We start from the raw sequence: 14,947 nt of genomic DNA, 5'->3' as shown, positions 1-14,947 counted from the left end.
AGGGCATCGCTGTTCCAACCCACTCCGCTCGATCCTCAAATTATTGACCTGCGGAGAATCCGCTTATGCACTAGCGTTAATGAAACTGTGTTCAATAGGGTCTAAATTGGTAGGCAAGCCTACAAAAAGTCACACAGTTCAACGTTATCAATGAACTCAACCCCTCATATATTCCCACCCCTTTTTAAATAGGGAGTTTATGACAGATAAGGCTACAATAGAGGCGGGCTTACTAGCGCTGGTGCAGTTGAAAAGGTTTCGCCGGTCATTTCGTAGTAAGCTAGGCCTAGGTCCAGTCCTTGAAGGTTTCAGGAAGTTTCATTTTCAAGTCTTCAGCAGCCTCCACTGCATTCTTGTATATGCTTGTCACACCCTCGATAGTGACAATGAAGCGAGCAGGATGCAGGATGCCGTAGCGGACAGACTTATCCGTTTTGAGCGTCTTTCTGATGTTGTCATATTCCGCTCGTTTTTTCCTGAGCTCCATCGGTAGGTCTTGTTGTATCCAGAATGCTTTCTCTTCCCAGGCAAGTTTCTTTTTCCTGGCCGCTGATTGTAGGATCCGTTATCTTGAATGACTTGCTAGGCTACTTCAAGCTCTTGCCAAACCCAGTCGGAAGAAGAGTGAAAACATCCTTGCCACCAATAAATGCCTTCAAAAGCATTCTCTGTTAATCTTTTAAAGAATGAATACTCTATAGATTCGACAAAACGGTTGAAATAGCAGAATCAATGTCAGCACAAGACTCCTCGCTGCGTGCCGCCATTGTTGCTTGAATCAAACAGTCAAGTCGGCAAATCGGCGCTACGTCACATCTATGAAATCCCCTCCGGCGATCCTGATTGGTTCATTATTTTTTGCTCCCTTGAAGGAGTTTGCATTGCCCTCGAGCCCAGACCCTTGTATGGAGCTCAGCGAAACCAGTGTTTCCCACACATAGACAAATGTGTGGCGGTGCGCCACAGATTCAGCGCCGGCCGCCACATATTGCGTTTCGTTGTTCTTTTATTTATTTATTCTTATTTTGAAACGCTATTGAAAAACACGCAGCATTCGTAAAGCTGAATTTCCTTTCCCTGCGCTCCCTCTCTGTCACTCGCGCGTCTGTCTCTCATACACACAAACACGCACAGCCCCTACCCTCCGTGCACACCGCGACTGTCTGTCTCCATGAAAACCAACGAGATCATCGGTGGTCGCACTGATGCACCTGACGCTGCTCGGGTTGAAGCATAAAGTTCTCCCGCAACTTTTGCAGTCTGTGCGTGCAACTTAATTACCAAACAGTAGAAGTAAACTCATTCTCCTTGGCCCGCTCTCGTGCGTGCTCAATGGACAGCCGCCCTCCACATGCACATTTAATCCAAATAAAACATTCACAATCGTGGACGCATTGACGCACAGAAGACGACTAGCTAATTTACTGTTATATTCGGTTAGCATCATTAGTAGGCTATGCTGCAGAAATTTGATTAAAACTCTTGCATTCAAGTTGACTGACCAACAATGTTTTTCAACTCCAAGACTTAAAAGGGCCTGTCCCAAGGAGAAAAAGTATTAGCTTACCTTGAAACTTAAACACAGGTGGGGAAACTGAACAGTCCAACCAGTAGAGTATGATAAGCTTAGCCTGCTATGTTTACAATATTTTGAGGCTTCAACCAGACAGCTGAATTTAAGCAGTGGAGTTGTAATATGAATAGTAGGCTATAATCTGCATAAAGTTTGCTGTTATGAATATCAGAAATGTCAGTATAGGCCTATATAATGTAAATAATTACATAATGTGTGTGTGTTTCAAATAAAGACAAGCTTCACATCTTGGTAAAAAAAAAAAAAAACATTATATGAAAGGAGAGCGATAAAAAGGCGATGCAATGAAAAATATGGGTGCACACCGATGCAATGCAATGACAAATATGGATCAGATTTTAAGATTCTGGGGACTGGGGATTGCAGGACTAACATCAGAATGATGGATCCCACAAAAAAATGAAATGCCATAAAAAGGTTGACAATTTTAGGATGGGCTAAAGCGCAGTAAAGGTCTACACAGACAAACATAATGTAAATCTAATATCAATGAATTTGCACTGGAATTTGCAATGAATTTAATCTGATTAGTCCCCACCAGAGTACAAAATCACTTTCCGAACATTTAAAACAAACAGCCCCAGATTATACCTGCATCCTTATCCATCATACTTCTTCAATTTGAGGTTAAATTTATATAGCAACATAGCAGGTATTTCCGTAACTTATTTGTTGTTGCTGTTGTTGTTGCTGTTTTTGTTTTGTTTAGTGTTTTTTTTAGCAATGCAATATCTCTATTGAACAGGCATTTTCTTATCAGGTTCTCATTTGGAACAACTTTTCACCCCTAAGGCTGGTGTCAAATAAACAGGTCTTAACAATCATAAACCATTCCATTTCAAAGAGACTGCATATTCATGGGCTTCATGATATGTCCTTACATGGCCCAGAAATATGTAAATATCAGTGTAAACAAGATCTGTACAACTGATGCCAGGCTGGTTAAGAATGATTGGCAGAAAGGACATTTTCTTCCATACAAAATTATCAAATCTAAAAGACACGGTCATTAAAATGGGGAGTGCCAGTGATTATGCTTTTATCAGGGAAAACGTGTCTTAATTTCTCAAGGTAATTCAAGCAATTTCTGCAATAATCATAAAGACGGCAAAATTGTACAGTTCTATACCAATTCAACTTTGGAACATGCAACATCAAGGCAAACAAACTCTATGCCAAGGACACTGGCTTGATTCAATGACTGATTCAATGGCTGTGCACTGCCAGTGTGTGTGTGTGTGTGTGTGTGTGTGTGTGTGTGTGTGTGTGTGTGTGTGTGTGTGTGTGTGTGTGTGTGTGTGTGTGTGTACTTTTACATTTAATACATTTTCTTGCATGGGAAATGTCTTTCTGTTGTACCACATATCCACAAATCTTAATCATTTTTAACCAGCCTGCCATCAGATGTCCAGAGGTGTTTTTCATGTGTCCCAATATCAGTGCTTTATTCTCTCTGGATGTAGCAGGTGGCCGTGAAAAGTAATTTGCAGGGCTACCCAGTTAAGTCAAACTTTGTTTTATATTTTACAGTGGCCTGCCTGTAGCATATGTGTTGCTTGACATGTTGCTGTGTTCTCGGTCACAATAAAAACCATAGCAAAAAGAAAGCCTATCACCCTGACTTTAACAGTGTAACTGCTGTGCAACACCAAAATATTATTATCTAACAACATGAGAAGCACACACATTATCATTGTTTAGCACATTCCCAAACTTTCTTGAGAGAGATATCTGATCTGGCTTTCAAATCAGCCAAGTGCAGAACACCGTAGATGGGACCATAGCATAGCAAGTATGCTTTTTAAACTTAAATGTGTAAATGTCTTCTGTTTCTAGGAATAAAACGTCTGTGAAACTAAACCAAAATTATTATGCATTCAGCAAAGCAGAACACACACACACACACACACACACACACACACACACACACACACACACACACACACACACACACACACACACACACACACACACACACACACACACACACACACACACACACACACACACACACACACACACACACACACACACTTCCTGCTTAAAGAAACTGACTATGTGGGAAGGCTGCAGACACCTTTTCCAGAGGTGTATGCTGCGATTGTGAGTTAGAGGCGAGGGTCTGTAGTCACCTGACTGCTCTTGCTTCAAATGAAAGTGTTGGCAATCCTCTATGGAAAGGTTTAACCACAATGGTTATGGTCTCAATTAATCACTTGGGCTTGCAGCTTTGCGCAACTTGTACTTGTTATGTACTCACCATTTCAAAATTGTGTCCTTAGTTACGCTGAGAGTCTTCAAATTATTGCTAGCCACAAAGGATGGTGCACTGCCAATACAGCTGGCAAAGTTCATGTCCATTCCCTCAGCAGCCTACTGCTGCAGAACAGTTAGACATGCCATATTGGACTTTAGACTCACATCAGTAACTACAATAGGTACACTCACGTGTTGACCATTGCATTGATCAAGTCAGTAAACGGATGTTCCTAAACTTTCTCCATATTAACACGGACAAAACTAAAGTAGCCATATTTGGCAACCCTCAGCCTTTCCTCTTTTTTCCCCACTCTTCTGGACACCAACAGTCTCAAGGCAAAGGACACTGTTGAAGTTTAAATCACTATCAGTTATGATGCCAAGATTTTTAACAGTCACATGAAGGCAATAATCAGCTTTTTACCATCTGAGATATTTCCAAACAAAGACTGACGTACTGACGTTTCGACGCAAGACGCAGTGCGTCGAAACGTCAGTCTTTTGTGCACCACAATAAAAAAAGTAATTAAGCAATCTGAGTGCTCCGGTCATCTCTGGGTTAGTCTATTTGAAGTAGCCCAGCCAGCGTTTCTGATCCTGTGGTCCTGGACTATGAGCACCGACAAGGCTTGAGCGCAAGTGACACCCCTTCTACAAATATCACACCTATACTTAAATCCCTGCACTGGCAGAGTCATGTACAGAATTGCCTATAAAGTACTACTGCTTGTCTATAAATCTTTGAATGGGTTGGGACCAAAATATGTCCTGGACATGCTACAACCCTATGCGCCTCCGAGACCTCTTAGGCTGCGTTTACACTGCCAGTTTGAAGTGACCCAAATCCGATTTTTTGCTCTCATGTGGCACGTATCCGATCTGTGCCACGACAGTGTAAACAGTAAAAAAAGCACATGAATTCCGATCTCCTCAGATCGGATACAGGCTCCTTTCCTATGTGGTTTTAAATCAGATATGAATCGGATATTTGTTCATGTGTCTACAGTCTAAACAGACAAATCGGATATTCCAGTGCAATGCGTCCCACATGTCATTAATCTGTGACAATTTTGCCCCTGTTAATGACGTTAGCCGGCGGCAACTAGCTCCCACCAGTCCTGCGTCCTTTCACGGACCCAAATCTCCCTTTCAATTGTGGTGGCAGCAATAACTGCAGCGTAAGCTTATGCTGATATGATTGCCCGTTTCTTCCTTCTCTGTTTTAGAATTTTGGTAATATCAAGAGGACGTCGCAGGGTTTTTAATGCGAAGAGCAGACTTAATTCGGTCGCGTCCATTCTGGAACAGCAAGTGTTTGTTTTCAGACGCAGCCAATTAGTTCATTAGTCGACGTACAGTAGACATGCATTATAGGTCTTGTGTGACTGAAATTGTTACCGTAACCAGTGTTGAAATAAAATGTGTTTTCTGTGTTAACTGGTGCAGTGCCCGTAGCCTAGGCTACAATGTTTACCATGAAACTTTTAGCATGGATGCGCATGCGGGCCATTTCAAGTGTCTGGCAAATGTAAACACACATGACCGGATTTGGGTCACTGGCGAAAGTAGATGTAAACACGCAATCAAAAAAATCGGATATGAGCACAAAATCGAAATTGGGCATATCCGATCTGCAGATCACAGGAGAAGCACTTATTGAGAAAACCGAACATGGCAAAGCAGTATTCAGCAACAAGGCGGTTCTGCTTTGGAATGAACTCCCTGATGAAATTAAATAGGCTCCACCTGCCACCATTTTTAAATCACAACTCAAAACTAAACTATTCACAGTTCTCTTCTCTTTTCATTTCAATTTTACCTGGCTGCACTGTATGTTGACTTTTCTGTATATTACTTTTTATTATGTTTTTTTATGATTTATGCATTGTTATGACTTTTAGTGGTACTTTTTTCAACTCTACTGTATTGTATCTAATTTTACTTGATCATTTTGTTCCAGCTGCGCTATTAATTGCCCATCTCCCTATTTCCATATAACTTGCTAGCTTGCTAGCTCTGTGTGATGGTGTAAAGCACATTGAAAAGTATCTGTGCACGAAATGCTGTATATAAAAAAAATTCCCTTGCTTTGCCTTGCCTATGTGGTACATAGTGATAAAGTAGGAGAGGGTCCACAGAGTTAGGGAAAGCCACACTGCATAAGAGACGTAAAACAAGGAACAGACAAGCCCAAACTCCTCGGGGGAATGACCAAGCCACACTTCTGTCATCAGCTACAGACGCCGGCACCCCAGTCACAGGCCCTTGTGTGTGTGGTAAGCAAGAGATGGGGCAGGAGATGACAGGCAGCAGGTCCCCAGAGGATACAAGGAGGCAATACAGTTGCAGAGGGCTTTTCCCACGTCAGTTTTGTCCCCTTCGCGACGGGAGACTTGTGTTGACTTGACAGTAGTCACACTCTTGTCTGAATTGACAGTGCAAATGCAAACTCAGCAATTTCAAGAGGAAGAGAGAGAAAGGAGGAAAAATGCACAGCGACAGAAAAAAAAAACATGTATTGAGATTGACGTCTGCTTTTGAATACAAACAAAGATTACAAGGTCATCAGGAAATTGATGATATGAAGTTATAATTGTGAAGCTATAATCATGCTTATGTTCATGGGCGTAGATTTGCATGGGGACCCAAGGACGTATCCACACCAATGACAAATGACGAATGAAATGTCCCCATCAATATTCTAGCTAAAATAGAAAAAAAGCTAGTAGTAGGCTACACAAAGGGTTAAATCTTCACAAAATACATCTTACAGACAGATCAGTTTTTTGATTGGCTTAACTCCCTGTCTGCTGTCGATTTGAGGTTGTCAGGCAAGAAAAGAAAGATATGATATTTGAGTCAAATATTCTGCATTGAGCAAATAATAAGCAAACTTATATATAAGACTTTTAACTGCAGTGTAGTTGGGGGGGCTGGGATTGTCAATAAAGTACTTCACAAGCCTACAACGGGCTTCACAGGATAGGAGTTAAAGCAACACTTCACCGTTTTTTCATATTAAACTATGTTGTTATTCCCTTAACTAAGACGAGTTGATACATACCTCTCACGTTTCAATGCGTGCACTCACTGGCTCCGTTGCGCGGCACTACGGTGATAGCACTTAGCTAGCCCAATGCATTCATTAGGATCCAAACAGAGATGAAGTTAGAAGCAACCAAACACTTCCATGTTTTCCCTATTAAAATAGAGTTACACGAGTAGTCACACGACCCAGTATGGTGAGACAAAATAAAACGTGGTGCATTTCTAAGCAGTTAAGAGGGATATTGTGTGGCGCTGTAATATCCTCACTCTTGCACTTTCAGTTTCACTTTGGAGTGAGGATATTACTGCGCTGAGTCTAAGTGCTCCCAATGTTATTCCGCCACACAATATGGTAATCCCTCTTATCTGCTTGTCACACAATTTCCTAAACATGTCTTTCCAAACACCATAACCCCACACCAAATCTACAAAGCCAAAATGGAGGACATCAGAAGCTATTTCAAGAAACAAAGTGCAAGTCATAATATTATGCGCTACTTCAAGGCATAGAAATGCCAGAAGCTTTGATTTTTGGTACAAATGTAGCTATCAGGGCTAAGTATAGGCCTATAGCCTATTAAAGGAGAATTCCGGTGTGAAATTGAGCTTAACTGTACCGAAACATGTTAAGGTGTACTCACACGTGTTTTAGACGCACTTTCACTCACCCCCAGCATTCCTAAATCCTCCGTTTTCAGCCTAGCTTACAGTAGGCTTGAATCTATTAGATTGGGCATTACGTAGCCTATGCAGCTAAATCGCTATTTTTAAACCATTAAAAAGGTTCCAAGTAACTCCACACTGCATTGGTAGACTTCTGAGGGTCCTGACATTTAAAACGAGATACTGAGAACTTTGGAAATGCACAGGAAGTTTATTAAAAAAAAAGACTGTTTACAAGCAGTGCCTTCATAGAATCTCTCCGCTGGGCGCCATGCAAAACAGGAGCCTATAAAAGTGTAGTGTTGAAGCACTCAAGCCCATGGCTCAATATTTCCACCGTGGAACTTCAGAGATCCAACTACAGTCTCAAAAAAGTGGTACCAGATAGTTTGGCATTGGCTCCTTAGGTTTGTGATAAGAAATCAATCAACTTGTGGCATACCCAAAGCATCAAAAGTGTTAAATCTAAGCTATTTTATGGTTATGAATGGATATTTTTCATGAAATAAAACTCCTAAATATGTAATTATGAGGAACAAAGATGAGTTGTCAGGGGTAATTCAATGCCTGGGGTCATAATACATTATTTTCATTATTCTACAATGAATTATGTTTTCTTAAAATAAATGCACACTACTGCACACAACACTTAAATTCAGTTATGTGTTCAGTATTCAGTTAAGTTAATTGAGATGAATGTCATCTAGTAATGAGTGATTGATTATGATATTTAAATAAGCCCATAGCAGGCCTATTTCTACACACTAGAACTACTGGTGCTTCAAAATGTTGCAGATCACGCACTGAAGCTTTAACTACCAAGAGCAGTGCCCTTCCAATAGCTGGAAGCCAATACCAAAATCCTTAAAGAACCAGAACAATATCTGAAAAGATTTTTGTAAGCATTTCACCATGCTTCTCATAAAAATATATGTTTTCACTCCAAGGACAAACACATAGCATAACTGTAGCTGAACAAGAAAAAAAAAGAGAAAGATGCTCCAAGAGAAAGGGAAAGATGCTCCAACCAAGTCTTTGTACTAAAGGAAATCGATAGACAGTGAATACTGAATACAGCGAATACTGAGGAAAAAGCATCATCAAGCACGATCAGCATCACCGTTGACTTGAAAGATTTCAATTGACAAACTGGCTATACACTAATCCAGCGCGAACTTTATGGGCGCTGCCATCTTGAATATCGCCATTACTGCGTGCCTGCGAGTGTGACGAGTGACACTTGTCTGTGCTTTTCAATGAAAGCATCCTGTCAGAGAATGTCTAACGAGAGGACTGCTAATGAATGAAAATGTCAGGTGAAAGGGAACATTGGATCAATGATGTCAGACTGTACCAAAACTTACCAATGAAGGTAATTTATTAACACCATAAGGTATTAAGACGTGTATTAATGACAGCTAACTTCTGCAACAGCCGCCTATGGAACCAACGAGCTAATTTCTTAGCAGCCAGGCACGCAGTAATGGCGGTTTTGTGTTACTTCCGTGTTTCGCTGGATTAGTGTATAGTTGAACAAGGACAACAGTCCATTACATTTTTCCCTTGCTTTACCACCGAATCCCACCACAGAGCACATTTAAAATAACGCAGTGTACCACAGCCGTCAATGCAACCTCCATTTTAAGAAAATCACACTAGAGTTCATTTATTCAATGCTCTAGTGATCTATTGAGACTGTTTTAAGTCACACATAACTTCAGGCATCGGGACAAGGAATAACAAAAGCCAGCACTTGTTGCCATGGAAACTTTGCCATGCAAACGAAGAACTGAAGATGAGTGGGCACCCAAGAGAGGATAGATTAATCTTTCCTTTAGAATCTTGAACAAAAAACTGTTAAAGGAAGGATACAAAAGGGAGATGTTCATGGTATATTACATTAACATGATGAGAATAGAGAAAAGCAGGTACATATGTCCAATCTCCTTCCTTGACAATAGAACAGAAAATAGAAATGATTTCCATGAATACAAGTAACAGGATGCACTGGATTGAACTACAGACTAGGCCTACATGTCAGTAAAATAGTGTCTACCTTATTCATAATATTAGCAAATCTTCGTAAATTGATTGATAATTCATAAAACAATGTCAACAATCAGCATTATATTTAATTTGGCAACAACACAACAAGACGTTTCCCCTTGTGAGGGATCGAGCAGTCGACACAGGGATGCCAGGATTTAGACTTCTCCAAAAAGACCATCAAAAGCGTCAAGAGCGCCGGAAATCATTCATTTTCTATGGAGAGTTGGCGTTACCGGCGTCAAAAGCGTTCTGGGCATGAGCGTGGCTTCATGAGCGTCACGGGCGTCACAAAAAAGTTGAGCCTCAGTTAACTTTATGGTAATGAGCTATGACACAGTTCGGCGTCAACCAATCAGAATGTCAAACTCGCAGGATTGCTGCTTGTGGTTTGTTCAAATGTTTCCCGTCATGGCTTTGACGCTTTCGGCTCCGAACTGGGTTGAGCGTCGAGCAATGAGCTTCACCAGCGACTTTGACGCTTTTGACGGTTTCGGTCTGAATGCACAGTAAGGGTATCTAAACAGAACACTCAATCTCCAATGCACCGACATGAACACACAACAAGAACCCTCCCAATGAGACAAGAGGGGAACTTAAATATAGACTGGACAGACCATTGATAATTGAAAGGGGAACACAACAAAATCAATTAACAATTTAGACATTACTAAACATTCAAAAAGATAAGCACCCATTGGGATAGCAATAAAGAAACTACTCATAAAGATATTCATGAAGAAACGCAAAGGAATTTAGTCTGAATTCCATTGTTTTTTATAGAGATGCACCGATCGACCGGCCGCCGATTGGAATCGGCCGATTTTCACGTGATCGGCCACGACCGGCGACCGGCCGGTCAGTCTGAGACATGCCGATTTTATGCCGGTCAAATGCACTCGCACGTACTTGTAACAACATCACACTCACACAGCTGAGTTTGCAAAGTTTGATGAAGCTAGGCCAACAGTCAGGGCTGGATAAAGCGCTAATACTGAGTTTTTCTATGCAGCGAACGCTGTGCTTTGCCATATTGCGTGGAATTTACTATACTAAGCTGTCACTTCAGGTTACAGCGCTCATCAAAGCCCGTCCTTGCCGCTAATTGCGTGCCCACAGCTGAACCACAAGCGCTATCAAGCAGCGACATAGCCTTTACTCAACTTAGGCGAGACACGGCAGGAATAAACATAGTTTTGCTTCGGTGTGCCAACTTATCATGTATTCTTTCACACTACTACAACAACTAAGTCCGATTTACACATTTAGAGGTTTATTTCATTACCTTTTGTCTGATCACGCCTGTATATTTCTTCTAAATTCGCCAAAAGTTAGCATTCTAACGTGTCATAAACTAGCCTACAGCGACCGTGATACAAAACATATCATGCGTGGTGTCGTTGGAAAGCTGTGTTTCGATCTCCTGCATGACGTTATGCCATCCAAATATGGACACTTCCTTAGTATCCGCAAGCAATCGCGAAAGTTCAAAGAAGAGTGTGGACTGAGAATGTATGTCATTTGCTGTGTTTCAAGGCTTCTCAAAATTAGTTTTTTTTTGTTGTCATTTTCCAACATCTCAGCCTATGTAGCACTAACTTCAGTTATCAGTAGGCTATTCTGAAGATATTTACAGTTGGATATTGCATATGGATGTGAGAAGAAAGAAAGTGTTCCTATTGCATTTCTACATGTGTGAAATGAATGTCCCACACTGGGATTACTGCAGCTGAAGAAGACTTGAAGAAGAATCTGTCTATTCACATTTTTCTACCAGCCATTGATAAGTTGATTACATTTCTAACATGTTGTATTAAAGAAAATATAGGCTAGAAAATAACTCTTTGTTTGTGCTGTAAAGTGGTTAGAAGAAATTAAATCGGAATCGGCTAAAATCGGTATCGGCCGGTCAAACTCGATGAAAAATCGGAAATCGGAATCGGCCAAAAAATTGCAATCGGTGCATCTCTAGTTTTTTACCTTTGTTTTCATTTAGTTATATTAGCTTCAATACTCAGATGGTGGCAGAGGCATAATAGCATAAGCAATGTTTGAGACAGTCCCGTATTTACGGATGGAATGACAGGAAATCTTAATGTCTGTTATTTTAAAAGCAAATTCATCTCTTCATATATTGGTTAACACAGGACACAAGCTATAAAGTATCCTCATGACTCACACTCACGTCTTTAGAGTCTTAAAAGTAAATGGAAATAGCGCATCATCAAGGTTGTTATGCCACTATTGCCAGCTCCTACTTAGAAATTGCAATGGAAATCATTTGCATCAAGCAACTGTCAACAATAGAGCTATGGCATTAAATGAAAAAGGTCTCAGATACATGCTTCAAACAGAACTTGGCTAAATGTAACCTCTCTTTCACATGTGTATTTCATAACAGGCTGTTTCCCCAATTTCACTCCCTGAGATGCTCAAATTTATCACCATATCTGGCTCTTCAATGGCCAAAGATAAGTCCTGATGCATGAAGGAATAAATTAGGTTACAGTCCCTCTTTCAAGGACTCATCCCTTTATTAATATGAAACCTTGGCAAGAAAGCTGAAATAGCTTTTAAATGAATTTAATAAAAGCCTCTGCTATGCGATTAGCTAATGTGGACTGGCATTTTATCATGCATTTTATTAAAGAACCTGGATCAACCTAATGTTTTTTCAGTGGTTGGAAACAGTTTTACAGTGATATGCTTTTGTGGCCCCACCCCCATTGTCAGTATTATAAACAGAACTCAAAGTCAAAAGGTAGGTATGAATCGTGGTATATTACAGCTCTGTGATATTCCCTTTACTAATACTGTATGTTATGGTGGATTTACAAGAATATGCGCATACAACTAATAACTGACATCAAAAGTACTTGCAGTGTCAAGACTACAATTTTTATAGCATTTACAGTGCAGAACTAAATATTTGACTTAACAGTGTTGGTGGGCACACATGTATGCTTTTTGAAGCAGCACGCCAAACAGACGTATAATATTGACCATGTGTGGATGGGAGAAGCTTCAGCATATCAGCCAATTTATTTTACACTTGAAGAAATGTCCTGTGTGAAAATAATGAGCAAATGAAATAAATATACAAGCAAGCTCATTTGATCATTCTAGCACCAAAAGGAGAAGGGCAACAGACACAATGTGGTCAGTAAATAATGAGATAATCATACTTTCAGGGAGGACGGGGGAGAAATCAGATGTATAAGCCCGGGATAGCATCTGTTGTTGGTAGTTTTGATCATAGAAATGTAACCTCCCTTTCCAGCAAAGATGAACATGGACACATGCACACACACACACACAAACAAACACAATACACACAGTCCATCTCTCTTCCCCCTCTCTCTCTCTCTCTCCCTCCCTCTCTCTCTCACACACACACACACTCGTAATCAAACAATTAATCAAATTTGTATCCTGATATCCAGCAGTTGAATTCCGTTTAATCTCCGATTCTGTTCGAACTAGAGAGACAGTGGTGCAAATCATTTGCTTGTTTTACATCGCATCACATGTCAACTATAATGATGGAAGCCCACACAAGATTCCAACCGACAAAAAAAGAAGCGAGCGTATGTCTCGGTAAACCCATGAGAGCAGCAGCCTGTGAAGCAAAACAGCTTTTCACTTTCATGATTTTTTTGAAAAGTTTCAAGCAAAAATTCTCCATTAGAATGGCAGCATGAAGCACAGTTCTGTGGGTCTAAAGCTGTTTGAAGACATAACTTTTCTGTTTAATGTTAGGAGTTCATTTCTTCTGTATGAGATGTTGATACAGAAAGATGGATGAAAGCAATGGTGGTTTCAAAGACATATTTTATTAGTTAGTATTTACTCTAGATTCCTTACATTATTTTTCCATAAACTAAACAGGGCTTGTGAGGCACTGAAACCAGTAGCAGAGAAAAGGAATGAGAAACGTCACAATCATCCTGGTTTAAAATAAGCTGAAGCCTTCAAATCTCAAAACTGTAAACACAAAAACGGGTAAATTATATATTGGTCAGGTTGCCAATTATACTGAGAGTTATGTCTCAGAATCAATAACACTTTACTTGACAGGTAGAGTGTTGACAGGTTTGCATATTAATAATTTAATTTTACTACAGTGCATCAATGATGTATAACACCTTGTTCTCAGTTCAAGGTGAACAAAACATGCCTGGCAACTGTGCAAAAAGGAATAGTCTAATTTGCTTTATTCAGTCAGAAAGAGCATGTTATATTGCAAGAGACAATCTTGACTAATTATTTGACTCTTCCGATAATCACATTTTTCATCTTCTAACTGATCATATAAACAATCAATATACATTGGAATGGTATTTCATGTGATAAATTAAATGAATTATTTTCAAACTGAGATCTACAAGGATGATTTAATCAAACAGGACACAGGAGAACAATCTGCTGCTGCCTGTCTGATTGATCCTTTGTGTAGTGTGGTTTGTCACAGCTTGAATATGCTTCAGCCACACTGTTTTTCAATGCCTCCTTTCAAAATGCCACTTAGGGGGAACATTCAAAACAAAATTGGGCTGCCTTTGTGCATGCAGCATTGACCAAAATGAATGAAACCTTATTGTATCTGAGCATGATGCTAAATGACAAAAAGAGAGGACAAAGAGAGGTTCTCAGAACTAGCCTGACAAATAGCAGAAATTACGTGTGGAGGAAGATCCAGGGAGATGGCAGTCCTTCACAGCCCACTTGATTTAAGCTGCAGTGATACCATCAGAGATCCCCTCAGTAGTCTACGCTGTTCTAATCCATCACTCACAGGGGAAGACAGCGTAGTATAGTGTAAGGAAGGTGCAAACTGATGTAGGATGGCTGTGGCTACACATAAAGCATATGGTTTGGCTCTAGTAAGTGCTGTATAAGGCAAGCCATTATTCAAGTTAAAGATTAACTGAAATTCAAGATGTCAAGACTGGCATTTTTGTCTTTTCCTCAATGCCATTTCGAAAAAGAGGTTTGAAAGCTTTAACTTACCATTTCATTTTCATCATGAACTTCGCTAGGCAATTCTTCCCTATTTGAACTTTCAGCAAAACACTTTTATTCCCAATGGGCCCAAAGCGCACATCTTAAGGAAAACAATATACTCAACGCAATGAAAGCTGCGGCGCATGAACACTGCACATTACCAAAGAAGCCCAACATTGCACTCTAAGATTAGTTTTGCTAAAGCGTCCCAGGACTTGAAATGTCAAAAACTGCATATGCATAAATTAAATACTCAAAGACTTTTGGTGAAAGGTTCTATCTATATGCACAAAAGAGGAATCTTTCCTGAGCAAATGCATTTTCTAAATCATG

Source organism: Sardina pilchardus, chromosome 21, assembly GCF_963854185.1.
Source record: "Sardina pilchardus chromosome 21, fSarPil1.1, whole genome shotgun sequence".
NCBI classification, from domain to species: domain Eukaryota; kingdom Metazoa; phylum Chordata; class Actinopteri; order Clupeiformes; family Clupeidae; genus Sardina; species Sardina pilchardus.
This window is presented reverse-complemented; position numbering follows the sequence as displayed.